This window comes from Lonchura striata, chromosome 5 (assembly GCF_046129695.1).
Source record: "Lonchura striata isolate bLonStr1 chromosome 5, bLonStr1.mat, whole genome shotgun sequence".
Lineage (NCBI taxonomy): Eukaryota > Metazoa > Chordata > Aves > Passeriformes > Estrildidae > Lonchura > Lonchura striata.
The window spans coordinates 8,284,230-8,301,812 of NC_134607.1; the positions used below are offsets into that span (position 1 = coordinate 8,284,230).

The window sequence follows — 17,583 nt, forward strand, 5'->3', positions numbered from 1 at the left end:
AAGCCAAATATTTTTAAAAATAACATAATGCCAAATATTTTAGGTTTTCACTTTAACAAACCCATTCCTCAACTTATACCAGACACATATAGAAAGAACTAATAATGCCTGCTTTACTTTTCCATAAAATCTCAGACTCAATTATACATGGCTGTCATTAGAGCCAATTTATTTTAAATGAGTACTGGTGTACATTTTCTTTTTCACTTGGAAAAGTAAATTTAGCTCATGCTTGTGAAACATAGCTCCACTCCTTCCTCCACTTCATAAAAAAAAACCCCACTAATAAATGGCAGTATAAGATTGTAGCAAATTGTCTAAAATAGGTCAAGATCTGATGCAGAATGCTGACAAGGTTTTTAGACACAACCTTCAGCCTAAAATTGTCACAGGCTCTCCATCCTCTCCATCTGGCACACCAACTGAGTATGTGCAATTGTCAGAAGTAGTAAAATCTCTTATTTAGAGCACAGTGTGAATGGAAAAAGGCTGAGATTTCACTGTCCAAAAGATTTTAATAATTCAAAAACCTGTTGGCAGGCAGCTAAAGTGATACATATACAAAGGTTCCCCTTCACCCCACATCCTTAACTGATTTTTTCCCCCTATACAAACAATTGTATTTATAAAAATTCAAGCAAAAAGTTTATTTAAACATTATTTCAGCAGCGGTGCTCCCTCAAAAGGACTAAAGCCACCACCACATTCTCACTGCTCTCCTGGTGCTAATGTGCCACAGAACTCACTGATTTTTTTATTCATGTGTAAAAAAAAAAATTATTTTTTCATCCTCTTCAAAAAATAACTCAACAGGTTGAATTACATGCCTTACATTTTCAGTCATGAATGAGTTCCTCAAGTTCCTTCAACAGACCTCCAGCTTCTAAAAATCAGAACATCTACATAGCACAATCCTAGGAACTTAAACCTTTCATTCTGCTATTTTATTGCCAATTACAATAAATTGATCCACAAAATACAAGAAAATCCTGATGACTGCTGACATGCATAAAATGACTGAATAATAACATTTCTTAGCATGGAAAAGCATAGTTTTATTCAATTTTAGTCCTCAATTCAATGCAATTTAAATGCATTTTGAATAATCTTGTTCATCCAGCAGCCCTTACATACATTCACCTCCCTCTCCGCATGTTCTCTTTGTATGTGTGTATATATATGTATTTATGCACGCACACATCTAGAAATAGAAAGAAACCAACAAAACTAGCACAGAGTAGAACTGCAGCAAAACAAAAGGCAATCTACTGTTGTCAAGTTTTCTGAGTTCTCAAAATAACCTCTTTATGCAAAGCCACCATTAAGATCATAAACACAAGGCAGAATTTTTGTTTTTCCCATGACCCAAAATGGACATGAATATTCAATAAAATTGGAAAAGTTCTGCAGAGGAGACAGTGTCTTACCTATGGAATTCAGTTAACCTTTGTAACAATAATGTAAGAATTGAGCTTTTTTGGAAAACTAACCAGAGTCAGCACTTCAAAGGAAAGAATAAATATTATCTTGAAGAGTAAAATAGACATGATCCAGGTTATAAAATTAGCTTGTGATGTTTAACACTTGCAAATTTATGGTTTCCTTTAGACTAAAACTATTTCTTTATAAAACCTGTGAAGTACAACTTCCTGAGAGGTTGGAAGCTCTCTAGGACTGTCCAGAAATTGTCCCATGGTAAATCTGTGTAGCTTCGTATTATTCTCCAGATCTCTGTGACACAGCTCAAGGCACCTGAAGGCATCACCACTATCAAAGCACATGTTCCAGCTTATGAGGTAAAACTCCTAACAGAAATAACTAATATAAAAAAAACTAATAATGTTTTGAAGGCAATGAGTTAGTGTAACAAGTAAATGTTGGTGCTTGTCATATTTTTTTTTTTGGTTGAAGTTTGGATTGAAAGTTTTTGAGGTGATATTTTGTGTTTAGACCTAAATGTTTATTTTTTTATCTATTCTATAGTCTCACAAGCAGGGAGTTTTGTAGTATTTTACTAACAAGTTACAAAATGGTTAACTATCATTTTTTAATAAGGTCTTTTAAGGCTGAACTATCTAATTAAGAGATTACACTTAAATTATTATTGTTTTTAACTTAATAACCAATCACTCAAAGTTAGCAATGCAGACGTTTTTGTTTAATTATAAAATACCACTTAAATACCTGCTCATAATCTTAGTGTTATCCATTAATTTTGGAAGCTTTCTCCATAGCCTCAGGTCAAATGCAGTTCTCTCTTGGGGGTCAGTCTGTCAGCACAGAAAGTCTAAAATTCTCAGCATCCAGGACTCCAACAGCAGTAGAGTGATTTATTTTGCTCAGCACAGGTCTGCAGTTGCCCCTGGCTGTCTCTCTTTCATCATTTGTCACAGCAGCAATCTAGAATCCCGTTCTGGCAGCCCAAGCACAGCTTTTCTGATGGGTTATGACAGCCCTTTGCCACCAGAAGGCCTCAATTAAATGCATTATCCTCAGGCTTTAACAAAAATCTTAACTCCTGCACCCATTTAGATCATTTTCCCCGGAAACCCTACATTAGGGGGTCAAGCAAACTCATGTTCAAGTACTCAAGATGCACAGATCATCCTCCATCCCCTCCCTCTTCCAAGCAGGAGTGTCAGAGTGATGATGGAGCTTAAGGGCTTATTGATTTTACTCCTATAAATCAGGTCAGCTGGAATCATAACAGGGGCTTGTCTTTGGCAAGAGCCTCTTTGTCAGACTCAGCAAATTCACTGACAAGCATTGTAATTCAAATCTTTTATCCAAAAGTATATATCCACAATCACAACAGGATAAAGGCTATCCACTTGTAAAAACAAGCTCCCCTCCCAACCCCAAAATATTTGTGACTGCATCAGTACTAAGAGCTCCAATTTCAATCCAATGATGAACTGTGTCACACCAAAACCTTAAAACACACATGAAGTTCAGTCATGATATTAAATCATCTTTATTTATCCACAGGTAAGTGAAATCAGGAAACAATTTTTTTTTTTTTTGGGAATGGAAGTGGGTGGTGTCAGTTTATCAATTCACTCCCTGCTTTTTACAACCCCAGTTTAGAGGTTTTAAAAATATATTGCCAACTGGTTTCTTTGCTACCGGTTAAATGCCTTGCATTACAGAATTTAAAAGTTATAATTTGCAGATGTTCTTGGAGGAAAACAAGATTTTAAATCAAGTGCAAGAAGTAAGCCCTGATAATACTCTGAATCATAAATCCTGCCTTCCCCACAGTTAATTAGAAGTTAATTAAATCCTAAGCCATAACAAGCATTCACCTTAACTACCACAAAGACTCTAAATTTGTTCAGAAATTTCTACTGTATCTTACTAACGTGCCAAAACTCAGTTGTAATGAAGAATTAGGAGATACCTTTTCCTATTCCTTAGCTGGTTAAAGAAGGAAATACATGCACAGCACCAAAACTAACATGACAACACCTAACTTACCCTGTTTAGCAATTTGTCTTGAAACCAAGTCCTGTAAATATCTTTCAGCATTGTCTTAAATAATTCTCTTTTGCAAGACTACTCAAGCTCCCTCTAAAATATGAGACACACAAAATAACCCAGGTTTTAAACCAAAATTGGTCTAAAAGAACATAATGAAAAATGACTGAGAAGTGATGAAAAACTGTTGCTATATTTAGAATAGTTAGCTAATTTGAAGTGAGAGGGGGAAAAAAATTCTGGCCATTTTTCCACCCAGCCCAGCATTCCTGATAAAAAGCAATTCTTCTCCAGTAAAGAAATTAATACACATATTATTTCACTGAAGCGAAGCACGGCAGAGCCATTTCAAACAGATACCATTATCAGAGAAGAGAGCCAAGTGTAAAGCTGAGTTTTATCTGAGATATCTAAAGGCATCAGAAAGGAAAAGAGATGAATATCAACTCACCAAAAGCAGCAAGGCTTGTCTCACATCTCTACTTGCCAGTTCCAAGAGGAATCATATGTGCACTGATAGAAGGATGACAAAAGGGCATGCTGTGCTCTCCTCCACCCCACTTGAGTGACAGCTCTTCTCACAGGCAGCCCAGACACACACTGCAAAATCTCAAACAGTGGGGACCTGAGGGAGCATGCTCAGTGCCTAATTTAAAATGGCCTGATGCTTCATCTCAGCAGGAGATGGCCTACTTCCAAACAATTTCAGAACTTTAAGTCAAATCTAAAATTGTTAATTGGAATACGCAAAACTCGGCCACCAAGCAGTGTTGATTCCCCCCCCGCCCCTTTTTTTTTTGTTTTAAATCTGGACTGATGCACAGATAATTATTTGCACTACTTCCCTGAAGGGCATCCTGAGGCTTAAACACTATCATCATGTGCTTCACTGTAATTACATGATGCCACTGCAATAGATGGAAAACCTTTTTCAGGATAGCATATGGTTTGAACACTGAGCAGCACAATTCATAAATCAGACAAAGACAACAGATCTGCTGAATAGTGTCCATACTGATTTAGGAATTGGCCTACCTGCTGATTTCTGAGCAGGTTTTTTAATTATTTATTAATTTATTTTAATTTTTTTAGCATGAGGGAGGCAAGACAAAAGGCTTGAGAACTGTCTAACAAGTGACTGCTTGAGCACAATCTAGCAAAAGATTTATGTTCCAGAGCCATTTACCTCCACTTAAAGTCTCTTTATACATAAAGAAACCACTTAACTTCTTAATGGAACAATTTATTTGTATATCAGAAGTCAGGTTATTCATATGCAAAAATCCTGTGAACCAGATATTCAAACCTTTTCCCCTCAGGGGATTAACATCTTTTAATACACCCACAGACAAGTGGAAGAGAAGTCTTCCGTGTTTTGGTTTTCTCTGTCTCACAGTCTTCTTTCCATATTTATTATATATTCATTTTTTTCAAATGAACATAAAGTTTTCCTCCTCTTGTGAGAAGAAAAAAGCTGTGCCCCAGGCACTTCTGGTTTTTTAAAATGCTTTCCTGCTTATCATTCAAGCTGAAAGCAGAGCCAGGCAGGCTACTTCATAAATGCTGTATTTTAAAGGATGCTATAAAAAAGAGCAGCACAGCCCTCCTCCTGTACCACACCTGAGCATAAGAAAAAGATTTGGAATAAACTCTACCATCAAATCCTCTACTTCTAGGATGGTGGATACTGGTGGATACAATGGTTGGTAGAGAAGCAGCACAATATTCTTAAACATTGCTAATATCTACAAGTAACTTAAAAATTGGATTTTCCTATCTATCCAAAAACACTTTGCACACCTGTGCACAGATTTGCTACAAGGATCTGCAATTTTAAACACAGAACTCTGAAGTGCAAGACATTCACTCTGCACTCCAATGCTTTAAAAATCCTCTTTACTAAGGCAATTATTTTAACATTAATCCTTGCCCTTTTCCTTGGAATTCGCACAAAATGAGAGGAAGGATTTCCACTTCAGCGATTCCTTCCAGCCATAAACCCAGAAGTCAAGGTGCACAACAGAGCCGTGGCACAGCTGAACCTGATTTCATAAACACACCCAAATATCCCAGTCCATATTCCAGAGACAGACTATAAAAGGTAGTTTATTTATAGTCATGTAACACTAACTGCATTCACTTGATTTTTAAACACATCATACCTTGATAGTTAATTTTCTTACACCAAGACATACAAAAAGAATCCTTGCTGTAGGATATGTTGATATGTCCACACTGCAAAATTCAGATGAATTCTGCAGTCTACCATATCAAGCCATCTTCTTTATAAGAATTTCATTATTTATTTGCCAGGTAGTGGGCACTTTAAAGAAACAAGTACTAAATCACATTTCACATTTTTACCTAAGCTTTTATTCTTTTGTCACCTAACTTCTCATCATTTCCTCTGTTATTGTTCTCTCATTTTCCATGTAGATTCAAACTAGCAAATCAAAATTTTATTTTAAAAAAATGTTTAAATGCTTATTTTTATTTTTAAAATTCGAGGTGCCATGGACATAAGAGCTGCCCCCTGAGTGAGAAATGTTTTCATCCAGGCAGGCTTGCTCTAGCTTCATTCTGAAAACATAAACAAATAAATAAATGTTATTGAAGAAAGATTACTTGTGCAAATCCACAGCCACCTAATCGGTAATTTGCCGTTTCTACACAGAAGATGAGGAAAGGGGAAAAGAAGCTGCTAATAAAACCCATTAAAATTGAAATAAAAACTGTTGTATTGTTTCAAGTTCATTCCCCTTCGCTTCCCAAAACCCCATCCAGCTGAGCACAAATTACGAGAATTTTCTTTGAGCCAAACAACAGTTCACAAGTTCAAAAGGTCTGCTCTGAAGTTAAATTTCTGTGGGTATATTCTCCCCCGAAAGACAAATTTTCATGGGAAGAAAACCAACCCAAAACCCTCTGCACTTCCTGTACAAGCACTCAACTTTACGGAAGCGTAAGGAAATTTTAGGGCAGTTTTGTTTTTTCTGTTGATGAATCTGTTTTGTTGTTTTAATGGCCTACAAATTGTAGCCACAATAATGAAATGCAAGGGGGTTATGAGCAGCACATCAGCACATAAAGCCAAAATAATTTGATTTCACAACTAATGCAGAATAGTTGGAAAGCAGTCTCTTGCTGACCTTGAAAGGGTTCCTGTACGATGACATAAATTTGAGTTTCAAGATCTTGATAAGGAAGTTTTACAGTGAGTGAGTGTAAATTTACCAATTTGCCATCTAATAAACATGTCTTGAAAGAAAAAAATAATTGAATTAATATATAAGTACGGAAATGTAGCCTGTACACAGGACCTCTAAGAAAGTAATTCTTCTAAACATGACAAAGCTGGGATTAAAATCAAACAGCCCTGGAAGCTGAAACATTTTTCTAGAGTTTCTGCACTGATATCCAAACCACAGTATTGCTGCCACACAAAGCACTAAAATCATGCCAGACCACTGTGTCGTAAAAACAGTGAGCCTCAGAGAGTAGAGCAGGAACAAAACTGATTTCAGTAAACTCCCTGCAGATACTTAGAAGCTAAGTTAGAAAATTACTGAAAAATGGTGGTAAATACTTTAAACATCTTTCTTGCCAACAGCTTCACACAGAACCAGCCCTGATCACCAGCTCTGATAGCAGAGCAGCTCATTTTAATAAGATGGGTGTTCAGCAGTATATTTAATTTTCAGTCTCAGTATCAAACTCACCACTCTTTCACAATGAAATATGATTCACTTTTAGGCTTATAACTAGGCTTTACATGGATTCTATTAAGAGCCTTGACTTATGCAATTGACGTTTTTTAACTACACATGATAAATTCTTCAGTAAATTATATGCAGCTGAGTTTCAGGAGACTTTTTGGCATCCTAAGAAGAATTCTACAAGGATGTCTCTTACACACGAGCTCTTTCAGCTCTCCTCTCAGCCCTGGCATGATGACACAAGCAGCCTTCCTGAATTTGGTTACCAGCAGTAATACCTCAAGATGTCTCTCTCAAACACTACATCACAGATATGTAAGAATTCTTCCATTTCTAGACAAAGCTACATTCTCCAGAAATGTGTAGCAATTTAAAGTCTGTTTGCCATTATGTTATTATACCTTATCTATCAGCTGACCTATTCAAGTGGAAAGAACATTTTTCAAACAAAACTAAAAAGGCTATATCTGTGTCTAGAAAACCACAGGGGGAAAATTACATATGCGAAGTTCAAAAGATGAGTAATTTTTTTTCTTATTTATATAGTATCATTTACATTCTTGTTTCTATTTATAGTTTTGACTGTGCTACATTTTTTCAGTGTTTCTGTTGTGTGACGTATATTACCTCTTTTTTTGTTATTTTCTCATTATTTTTGCACCTCACTTGAAAATACTGTCCTGGTTTACAGCTTTTCTTTCCATCCCATGCCACTTTTGCCTTCTTTAACTTTCTTTTCTCATAGTTTCCCTGTTAACCCATTTCCTAATGGCTTCAATACTGATAAAAAAATATAGACATTGACTCTCTCATGGGGCAAACAGAACCAAAGGACCCATAAAGTACATGTACATTTAGTACATCAGCTGATATGTGCCTTGGATTTTATTCCTTAAATTATTGCAATCTCCTGATAAGTCTGATTCTTTATAGTCTTTCACTCTTCAAATACCTGCAATTAAATTGACCTATTGAATTGAGCACTCCCATTTCTGTTGTAATTTCATTTCTAAATATAGGTTTGTATTCAAGATACAACACTTTGTGCTCATGTTCTTGAAGAAGTAAAATGGAAAAATAAGGTTTATATCTGCTGTTCACAGCTTATAAAAGCAAGCTGCCTGTTGGTCTTTAATATATGACCATAATGATTCATCTGGAAAATTGTATCAGACAATGTGCCAGAATATATAAAACTGCCACTGCTGCCCACACTGTTAGTGTTGGTTTCCCAGTTTAAATATATATATTTATATTATAGGGTGTCTGAGACTAAGACCAGGTCTGAACCGAGCACCTTTCAATAAATTCAAGCTACACATCTGCCTATCCCAAAGACAAGCTCTAACTACCCAGCCAACCCTCTGCCTATCCTCAGAGTAGCAACAATTCCCCTTCACATACTATTCTCTTAATACATTTACTTGTCTTTTAAAAATAATCATCTAAAGTGACAAAAAATAGTCATTAGATTAAGAAACACATTCAATATGGGCAAGAGAACAACAGTCCCTGACAAAGGAACTGCACTTGCTAAGGTAAAATTGTTGCTGTTTCTAAAATTCAGCCTGTTAGTGACATTCCTTTTTATTTGCTGTTGATTTCCAGAAGTTTTGTTAAAAGGAATCTAGTAAATGATTCCATATATGAATGAGTTTACTTCTGCTGCAAGACTGAGAACCTCAGGAATCCAATCTGAATCCTTCTTCTTAATGCCCAATGCAATATATTTTTTTACAAAATGTTGCAATTGCAAGAATTGTACAAGTCAAAGAACATGTTTTAGTGAAACATCGCCACTGACCTGGGCAGCTGAGAACAAAGCCTTCCACTCTCTCTGGCAGCAATCAAAGCAGCATAAAATATTTTCTAGTTTTTGATGCAACACAGAAGTGAAACAACACTTCAAATCAGGTTTCAGAAGAAAAAAAATCTCAGAGTTTCAACCCATCAAATACAAGTTTCTGCATAAGAAACATTGAAGCTCAGCAGCTCTTTTGTGCTGCAAGACCTACACACATTTTCAAATCCTTATTCAACAACTGTCAGAAACCACAAATCCCTTTTATTAACTGATAAAGCCAGAGTTAAAACTGCTGCAATCCCATCTGGAAAAGATCTCAGTTCTCCTCTCAAAGTAACTTTCCAGTCAGCCAAAGCTCTTTGCAACATTCTTGAACTCATTCTGAATTGCAGCTACATATGTGCTCATTAAGCAGCTTCTTTCTATTAATGGCAGGAACTGCAGTAAAAATAACCTTTTGTAGAGTTACCAGTTTATAAAAACAAATATAATGAATTTAAAATTAACTACTTAGAAGAACATGCTATTCTGACAACTTGCTGTGTAGCCAGAGCAGAATTACAACCATGAACCAATCTGAACAAGCACAAGATATCTGCCTCATCTACCAAGTCTCTAAATATGCAAAAATGGAGTTGATTAAATGCTTGCAGTGAAAGAGTGGAAGAAAAACTCTTCTGCATTAGAGAAAATGTGATGTACTGCAAAGGAAATGTGAACACTCAAAATTAAAGCAAAATACAGATTAGCATCAGTAGGTAGCAAAGTAAGAGAAGTTTACTGAAACAGAAAATCTGGTTTTTCTGAAAGTACCCTATAAGGTCACACATTAAAGCTCCTGAAAGAAATCAAGGTGCCAGAGGTCAAGAGATAGCAATGGATTCACAACAGTGAAAGGACACAAATTAATAAACCTGCAGGGACTTGAGCTCACAAACTCTTCACCCTGATTTCAAAGAGGGGGTGAATACAGAAATTAACTTTACCACTATCCCCAGGACCACAAGTACCATTCAGAAGAAGGATCACAGAGGACTTAGACAGGATTAGGAACACAGGCAGTAAAATAGCAAATGACATTTAATAGTGGCAGTGTAACATGGTACAAATGGAAAAAAAAAACTCTGTACTTTACACAAGAGCATGCAGTGACAGGACAAGAGGGAATGGCTGTCAACTGGAAGAGTGTCGAGTTGCATACAATACTGGAAATAATTCTTTACTATAGGGTGGTGAGACACTGAACAAGTTAGCCAAGAGAAGCTTTGGACATCCCATCCCTGGAAGTTCAAGGGTGGACTAGACAGGGCTTTGAACAACCTGGTCTTGTATCTCTGCCAAGAGCAATGGCAGGGAGTTTGGAAGCAAGATGATGTTTAAAGCCCCTTCCAACCCAAACCATTCCACAATTCCACAATATTCAGAGGACTTTGAGATGACCATTTCTACCATGGAACAAAACATTAGCATTAAAATAGATACTATTTTCATAGACTGATCATCTCAGAGAACTCACAGCAAGTTTTGTGTGCACCTATGGAACAACACAGAGCTTTGTTCAGCTTTTGAAACAACTCATGGAGAGCTGGTGTGGGGTCAGGGATGAACACAGAAACCCACCAGGTGCAGTTAAATGCAAATACAGGAGCTCTGACTCTAGAAGTCACTGAACCACAGACAGCTGGTGGCCAGGAATTCTTGTGCAGGTTCTCCAAAAAACCTCTGAAACAAATCCTCACCTCTAGCAATCTCTGTTTCTGGTAAATGCAGCAAACCAATGTGAATGCAGTTTTCAAGAAACTGTGAGGACAGCACATGTCCAACTGCTGCAGATAATTCCTCCTACATTTGGCTCCTTTTCTCACCTAAAGTGAAGCCCAGTAAGAATGATGATATAGCATCTAATTTATTAGAAACTAGGGTTTTGTCTTTTTAAACTTAAAACTAACTTCTAACAGTTTTTTCTATTTCTTTGGCTTCTTCACCTTTTCAACAAGGCAGGGCATGATCCACCCACTTGTGGCACAGAGTTAACTTGCACTTCAAATTACATAAGCTTGCCAAATAAAAACATCTCCCTCCAGCAGGCCAGAGCTTTCCCCACTCTTCCCTGTTTCCCTGGGAATTGATGCAGCATGGATTGTGGAAGGGAGAGTGGAGTAATTCTCAAGCCACAGACACTGAAAGATTATGAAACCAGTGAACAGGATAATTAAACTCTGAACGATCCACAGCTAATTTGCAGTTGAACTTCCCTTCACAACACAGGTCTGTAATTATAAATTTCCATCAGATGCTTGAGACGAGTCCTTGTCAGGGGCTTTTCACAGACAGATGACTGAAATAGGGATATTATTTATTATACTCAGACAACAAAATTCACCAGCCGGGGTGTAGCTGTTTAATTTTGCTGTCGGCTGAATCACTGGATCCAGCAGAGTGGATTAGCCCCTAATAGCACAGGCTTTCCTTCTGTCCAAGCTGCCACCAGCTCAGCATTGCCCTCCCCAAGAAGCCCACGTCAGACACCAACCTCCTAAAGCTGCTGCAAGCAAATCTAATCACAGTGACAGTTCAAATCAAACCAGCACAGATGAAAATCATCATATTCTAGCTTTCCCTTCTGTTAAAATAGCTTTAACTGATATAATGACTTTATACTATTTTCAATAGGAAAAAGCCTACATACATCAATAAAACTAGAGGGAGCAACACTTGAAATGCTTTTTTAATTGACTTTTGTTGTCAGGACAACAGCCCAGGGATAAAGTTTCATTAGCACTCCAATATTTTATGTCCTTCAAAAAGTACACAATTTATTCTCAGGATACTATTCAAGCATGATTCACAGGAAATAAACTAAAAACAAAACCACAGGAAAATCTACAGTTCAGTTGGATTTACATGACTAATGCAAGTCTCTCCAGTTTTGAATCCTCCAGTCCAAATTCTTTTAAGGTAGTATACACCAAGAATATTTTGCAAGGTGATTCTATTTTCTTAGAATACCCATTTTTACAATTACTAAAACTGACATGCAGTCATGTGTATTTACAGTACCTTTAAGAACAGAAAAGTAAATACTGGAGCTTTGACTTCCAATAAATAAAAGAATCATTAATATCCAAATAACTTAAAAAAAGAAAAATCATGGGAAATTTGAGAGATAAAGTGCATGGTATATTAAATGCTGAAACCAAACTACAAAAGCCCAGTTATTCCAAAAAGAAAAGAAAAAAATTAATGAGCAAGATAGCTAAAATGTGTACCTTCAGTGCAAGCCAGAGGCAATTCATTCACAGCTTCATTTTTTCTTTCAAGCAGCCTCTGATGGGTTTTTCTTAAGGCTAAGCTATTACTTAGAAATATACACATACAAACTAAAATACAGTCACAAAGCAGCATTGAAAGTGAAAATTAAAAATGTTTTGACATCTTACTTGAAAACCAGAAAAATAAAAGAAACATCAAATGCTTTATTCTACACTGATTATTACATGAGAATGTGATTACTTTTATCCTCTGCTGTGGAGATGAGAAGAACAAATATAAATTTGCTTGTGTTTCGAAACTGCTGCTGATTCTGCACCTTTTAAGCCATTTGTGACCCAAGATTTCAAAGCAAACCACTTAAAACTCACAAAAAAAAAAAACCCTAAACAATTGCATAAATTCAAACAAAATAAGAGAAGATGACAAACTGGTTTTCGTCTTAACTGAAAATGAAGAAAATTATATAAAAACAGTGAACTGCTTTCTGTAACACAGTCTGAGAAACAGAAGCCTTTAGAGTGCAAGTTCAGGCACACCACTTGTGTGCAAACAGCATAAATGGACAAAATGTGTAAATGTGTTTGTTCCAACTTGTTTACAAGTTTCTCTGCCCAACAGCAGGGAAACAACAGTCTACTAAAGTGCATTATACACAAAAAGTTGGCAAGGTGCAGTTTTTACAGACAATAATTTTCTAGACAAAAGTCACCATGTTTGTTTGTCCTACAGAAATGCACAGAGCAAACCCTGCTGGACCATCTTTCTGTCACGTGTAGCTACAAAATTCTCAGGAAACCATCTCCACACAAACAAAAGTTTAATCTTTTTAGCACGTGAATACCTCCATCTAAAAAAACTCTGCTGCTCTAAGTGCTTTTAAACAATTTATGTAGAGCTACAGATCTCCATGCAATATCCTATGCTGCACTTCAAACATATCACATTATATCTGAAAACCCTTGAAACAATAATCTAATTTACTCTGTATATAAACATGTAGTATTTCAGAATAATTATGAAAGAGCATTAATTATGGATTAATGGTCTTTCTTGGTAAATCCTTAGCTGCTAAGACTGTAATGCTGAGATATTATAGTATTACCAGAATGAATCATTGTGCTCTCAATTGCAGAGCCATGCCAGCAGAGTTGAAATAGGTTGGCAGCATCCTGCCACTGGAGGAAAAACAAGAATTTATTTCCTTAGCAAAGGGTGTCTTACAGCTGTTGACATCTGCCAAATCTTGTATTTGCAAGGGCTAATGACAAAGCACCATGAATTAACCCCCAACTATTAATTGAGGATTAACAATTGAGTATTAATGGATTTTTATTTGTCAATCTACACCAGGGCAGCTCCTGAGGCACAAACTTGCAGCTTCCAGCTCCAAGGAACTCACACCACAGCCCATCAGGACGTGCTGGGATTGTACAGCAGGGCTTGAAGATTCATTGACATCTTTCCCCTATTTTGAGTAATTCATTAACATGTGTACAAGCAAGCAAACAAAACACAAGGACTCCAAACTCAAACACTCCCCACTAAAGAAAACCCAGGGTCTGAAACTCAGTAATTTGTTCAGAACTGGAAAAATCAAGAGCATACAGGGGTATTTTGACTCTTTAGTGTTACATTGTGGCATAGTACTCTTATCCCTTTCTTTTTAATCTCTCTAGGTAAACGGTTTCAGATTTTTGTGTGCTTGAGAAATGACTTGTGCAAGTTGACTGACAGGCATTTGAATTTCCCATTGAGTGTGAAGACAGAAGTTACCTTTTACGATTATCACATTTATCCCTTCTGGATATGATTTTTAAACCCTCCATTTTTATTTTAAAGACAATATCTAGCATTTCTTCTCTTTTAAACTTTGGTTAAAGATACTCACACATGAAGTGTCAGCATTTACACTTGTCTGTAATATGCATTTTCTCCAAAGCTTTTGATTTTATTAACTCAAAAGCAGCATTAGCCCTCAAAGACTTCATCCAAGTTTCAAAGTATGGAAGCAGCTTTAGAAAGAGGAGTTGACTACTACCCTGGTATCCTCTCACAGCAGCTTTCTGCTTTTGAACTATGTACATAACATTTATGCCTGTTTTTGGATAAGCACAGGTTAGTGTGGCAACAGGTCCATTCCAAAAATCATTCCCAAACTCCTCTTCACTTTTGAAACCATTAATAAATTCTACTTAGATGTAAACTTCCTTCCCCAGAATTCTTACCAGTATCCCAGAAGAACCCATATTTCAGTGATTCAGACATGCATAACCTAAACAGTTGGAAAAGCAGGTTTTATTCATCATAGTAAGGACAATGTAATTATTAATTGTATGAAGTACATCTGAGAATAATTACACATAAACTAGACCTCTTTGGCATTGCAGTATTTGGCATGGTTTTTGCAACCTCAAGTCACTTCACCTGGAAAATCTTATTCTTGTGCCAAGGAGTCAAATATATCCTGCATTAATATTTTAATGTGGAACACACATAGCTTATTCACAGAAGCATGTAAAAGAAGTAACTTGATCTGCAGTGTAACCTACTATACAAATGCAACTGAAAAAAAATTAATAATACCCTACTAAATAAAAACTAAATCCCATCCAAATATTTAGCTTGTCCTGAAAAAAAGAAGCTCATAATGTAAGAGAGTCTATATTTATCAAAATGAACCTCAAATATTCTTTCTGGCTTGAACAACAAGAGCAGGAAGGTTGCCACAGAAATGGGTCTTACCCTAGGCAAAAAAGCTAAATTTCTTCAGAATAAAAAAAACCCAAACCCCCCAAGATGTCTCACACTTGTTTGTTTGTTTTAGATTTCAACTCAAGTTTCAAAGCTGCTGAGAAAGGACTGCTGTGGTTTATCCCCCTAAATAATTTACATTATTTTTTTATAAAAAGAACAGAATTTGCTTTAAGAGCGTGGCAAATAAAAAGAATAAGTTTCCTAGAGAAAAATACTTCTTTTTTTCCTCTGGGCTATCTACTCAGGGTTGAGACAGAAATGAGAGAGAAGGAAAGAGAGCAAGAATGGATTAAACAGCCACAAATTTCTGATCCAAGCAATAACAGAATTACTCTACCTTTGAAATCTTTTATCATTACAGAAGTCACTCCTTCTGAATGAATGAATGATTTGTTTTAATCACACTGATATACTTGTAACCCACCCGTACTTGTGCTTTCAAGACACATGAGGATTTGGTCAGTTCCAGCAGATTTACAGCCCAAAATGCAGCAAGTTAGAGACGTCATTAGAAAAGTGCCATATTAACATTCACAGCACAGGTATCATGAAGTTCTTTCATAAAGGCTAATGTTTTTACCAGTGAGTGAGTTACATATTCTTTAGGAGATTCTCCATCTATACTCTGATGATCTTTAAGTGTCTGATATGATTGACAAAAAATAGCCAAATGTTTTTTGTTAACAGGAAGGACACTATAAACAGATTTTAACTGCATTTTCAATATGTTCCTTGAATTGGTTTGGACACAAAAGTCAACACTTCCATAATGCAATGAACTATTTCCATTCCCTCCCCTACATTCAATCATTTCAAGGACATAAAAAGCAACATTTAAAAATATTTTGACACTTCCTTCCCCTTTAGATATATATAAACATACTGGTTGAAAGCACAGTTACCCAATGAAGCCAAGCAAACTCTTTTTTTTTTTTTTTTCCCCACAAAAAGGATGGAAACACCAAATATTACAATTCTCTTTACCCTTGACATACCTACTTTTCCCACACCATCCTCATTTGTGTCCTGTTACATTTTATTTCACATTCTACCCCAACACTGCTATTTTGTCCTCTTAGTCCACTTCTAAGCTTGTGCCAAAGTAAAATGTTAGACCTGACATCAACTGTGTTCTTGTAGCAAGTTTGCAAAGAGGAAGGAATACTGAGAGCTTGAAAGAAAACCTGAAAATACCACCTGCTTTAAACAGCCTGAATAATCTCTGCTATTAAAGCAAGGCAATATTAATGACAGATTTCTTTCTAGAATAATCCTAGTCTTCATGTTCAAATTCACTTTAATGAATCTTTAATGCATGCTATTTATGTACACTGTATTTATAGTTGGTGCATACTGCATCCAGTATTTAGACTTGTGCAACAGAGAAGCATCACTTTTTACTCAGAGGCTGAGCCACTCAATCTCCTCTGAGAAATTCCACACAACCAGAAAAAATAAAAAGAAAATACAATCCTGAAACAAGGTGCCCAGCATTAAGCCATGTCCCAAAAGGTTCTGTGCCCCTGGCAGTGTTTGCTCCAAGCCTGGGAGAAAGCTGACAAAAATCCCCCTCCCTCTTCCCTCTTGGCTTTAACATGTTTGTCCACATATCAAGCAAATCCTGCTCCTCCTGGGATGGGCAGGAGAACAAGCAGTAAATGCTGCCATCTACCAGAAATTCAGGAATTTTCTATTTCAGCTGGCGATAAGTAAGCAGGGAGCTGGGGGAAAGGCAGGGGAGCTGCTGGGTAAACATAGGAGCCAGCTCTTATCCAGTCATAATCTTTAAAACATAAAAACCACTAAATAAAATCCACAAAGAAAAAGACGTTTCAAAAAGTGTAACCTGGTCCAAGTATGGAAAGCAAAAATGTAAAGCCACAATTCAGCAGGCCAAGAAAAATTGCCTCTGGCATATGGCACAAAAATCCAACAGAGGCTTGCTCCAAATAGAAAAAATTCACTTAGAATCTTAAGAAGGGGTTTGATCTGAACAGGCAGAAAGAGCACTCAAGACAGGCAAAACCACAGTAAAACAGCCAGCCACATTTTTCTAATTGGAGAAACCAAGTTCCCCTTAGAAGCACTGAAGCGTTTCTTTATAGGCAAGAGAGTTATAAAGTGTCCCAAAGCAAACCCACAACAGAAGTTTTATTTTAGAGAACTGGTAAGTGAACTGCACTAAAGCCACCTGGTTAAATCAGTATTTATTTAATTATTCTACGGAAATAAGGAAAAAAATTAGTACTATGTCATAATGGCTGCACTTCACATATAAGCTGACATTTTTATCAGAAGAATGTGGTGATCCTGTCTGCTTTTCACTTCTCCACTTCTTTTCCAAATTCAGCCTCTGTACTGGGTGGTTATCAGGTATTAAGAACAACACCATTATCAGGTATTCAGAGAGGAACATAATTAATAGAAATTTTAATACAGTGTATACTGTGAAAAAATTTGTATCACCTCTGTAGAAGAAAGCCTCGCCTTGCACATTTATTGTAATGGAACCATATTAATCAGAGACACATGGTCATCTGTAAAAATGTGATTTTTTTT

General features: G+C 36.5%; 1 protein-coding gene across 14 annotated transcripts in view; it reads right to left on the bottom strand.

Moving 5' to 3' along the window:
• The window catches only part of PLEKHA5 (pleckstrin homology domain containing A5), a 165,681-nt gene that overhangs the window by 101,980 nt on the left and 46,118 nt on the right, over positions 1-17,583 (bottom strand). The window contains exon 1 of one of the 14 annotated variants that reach the window (XM_021535140.3): positions 3,929-4,121. The exons of the other annotated variants lie outside the window; for them this stretch is intronic. The gene's annotated coding sequence lies outside the window, so the exon portion shown is untranslated. Of the gene's footprint in view, positions 1-3,928; positions 4,122-17,583 lie in introns of those variants that run through there. 14 annotated transcript variants of the gene reach the window in all.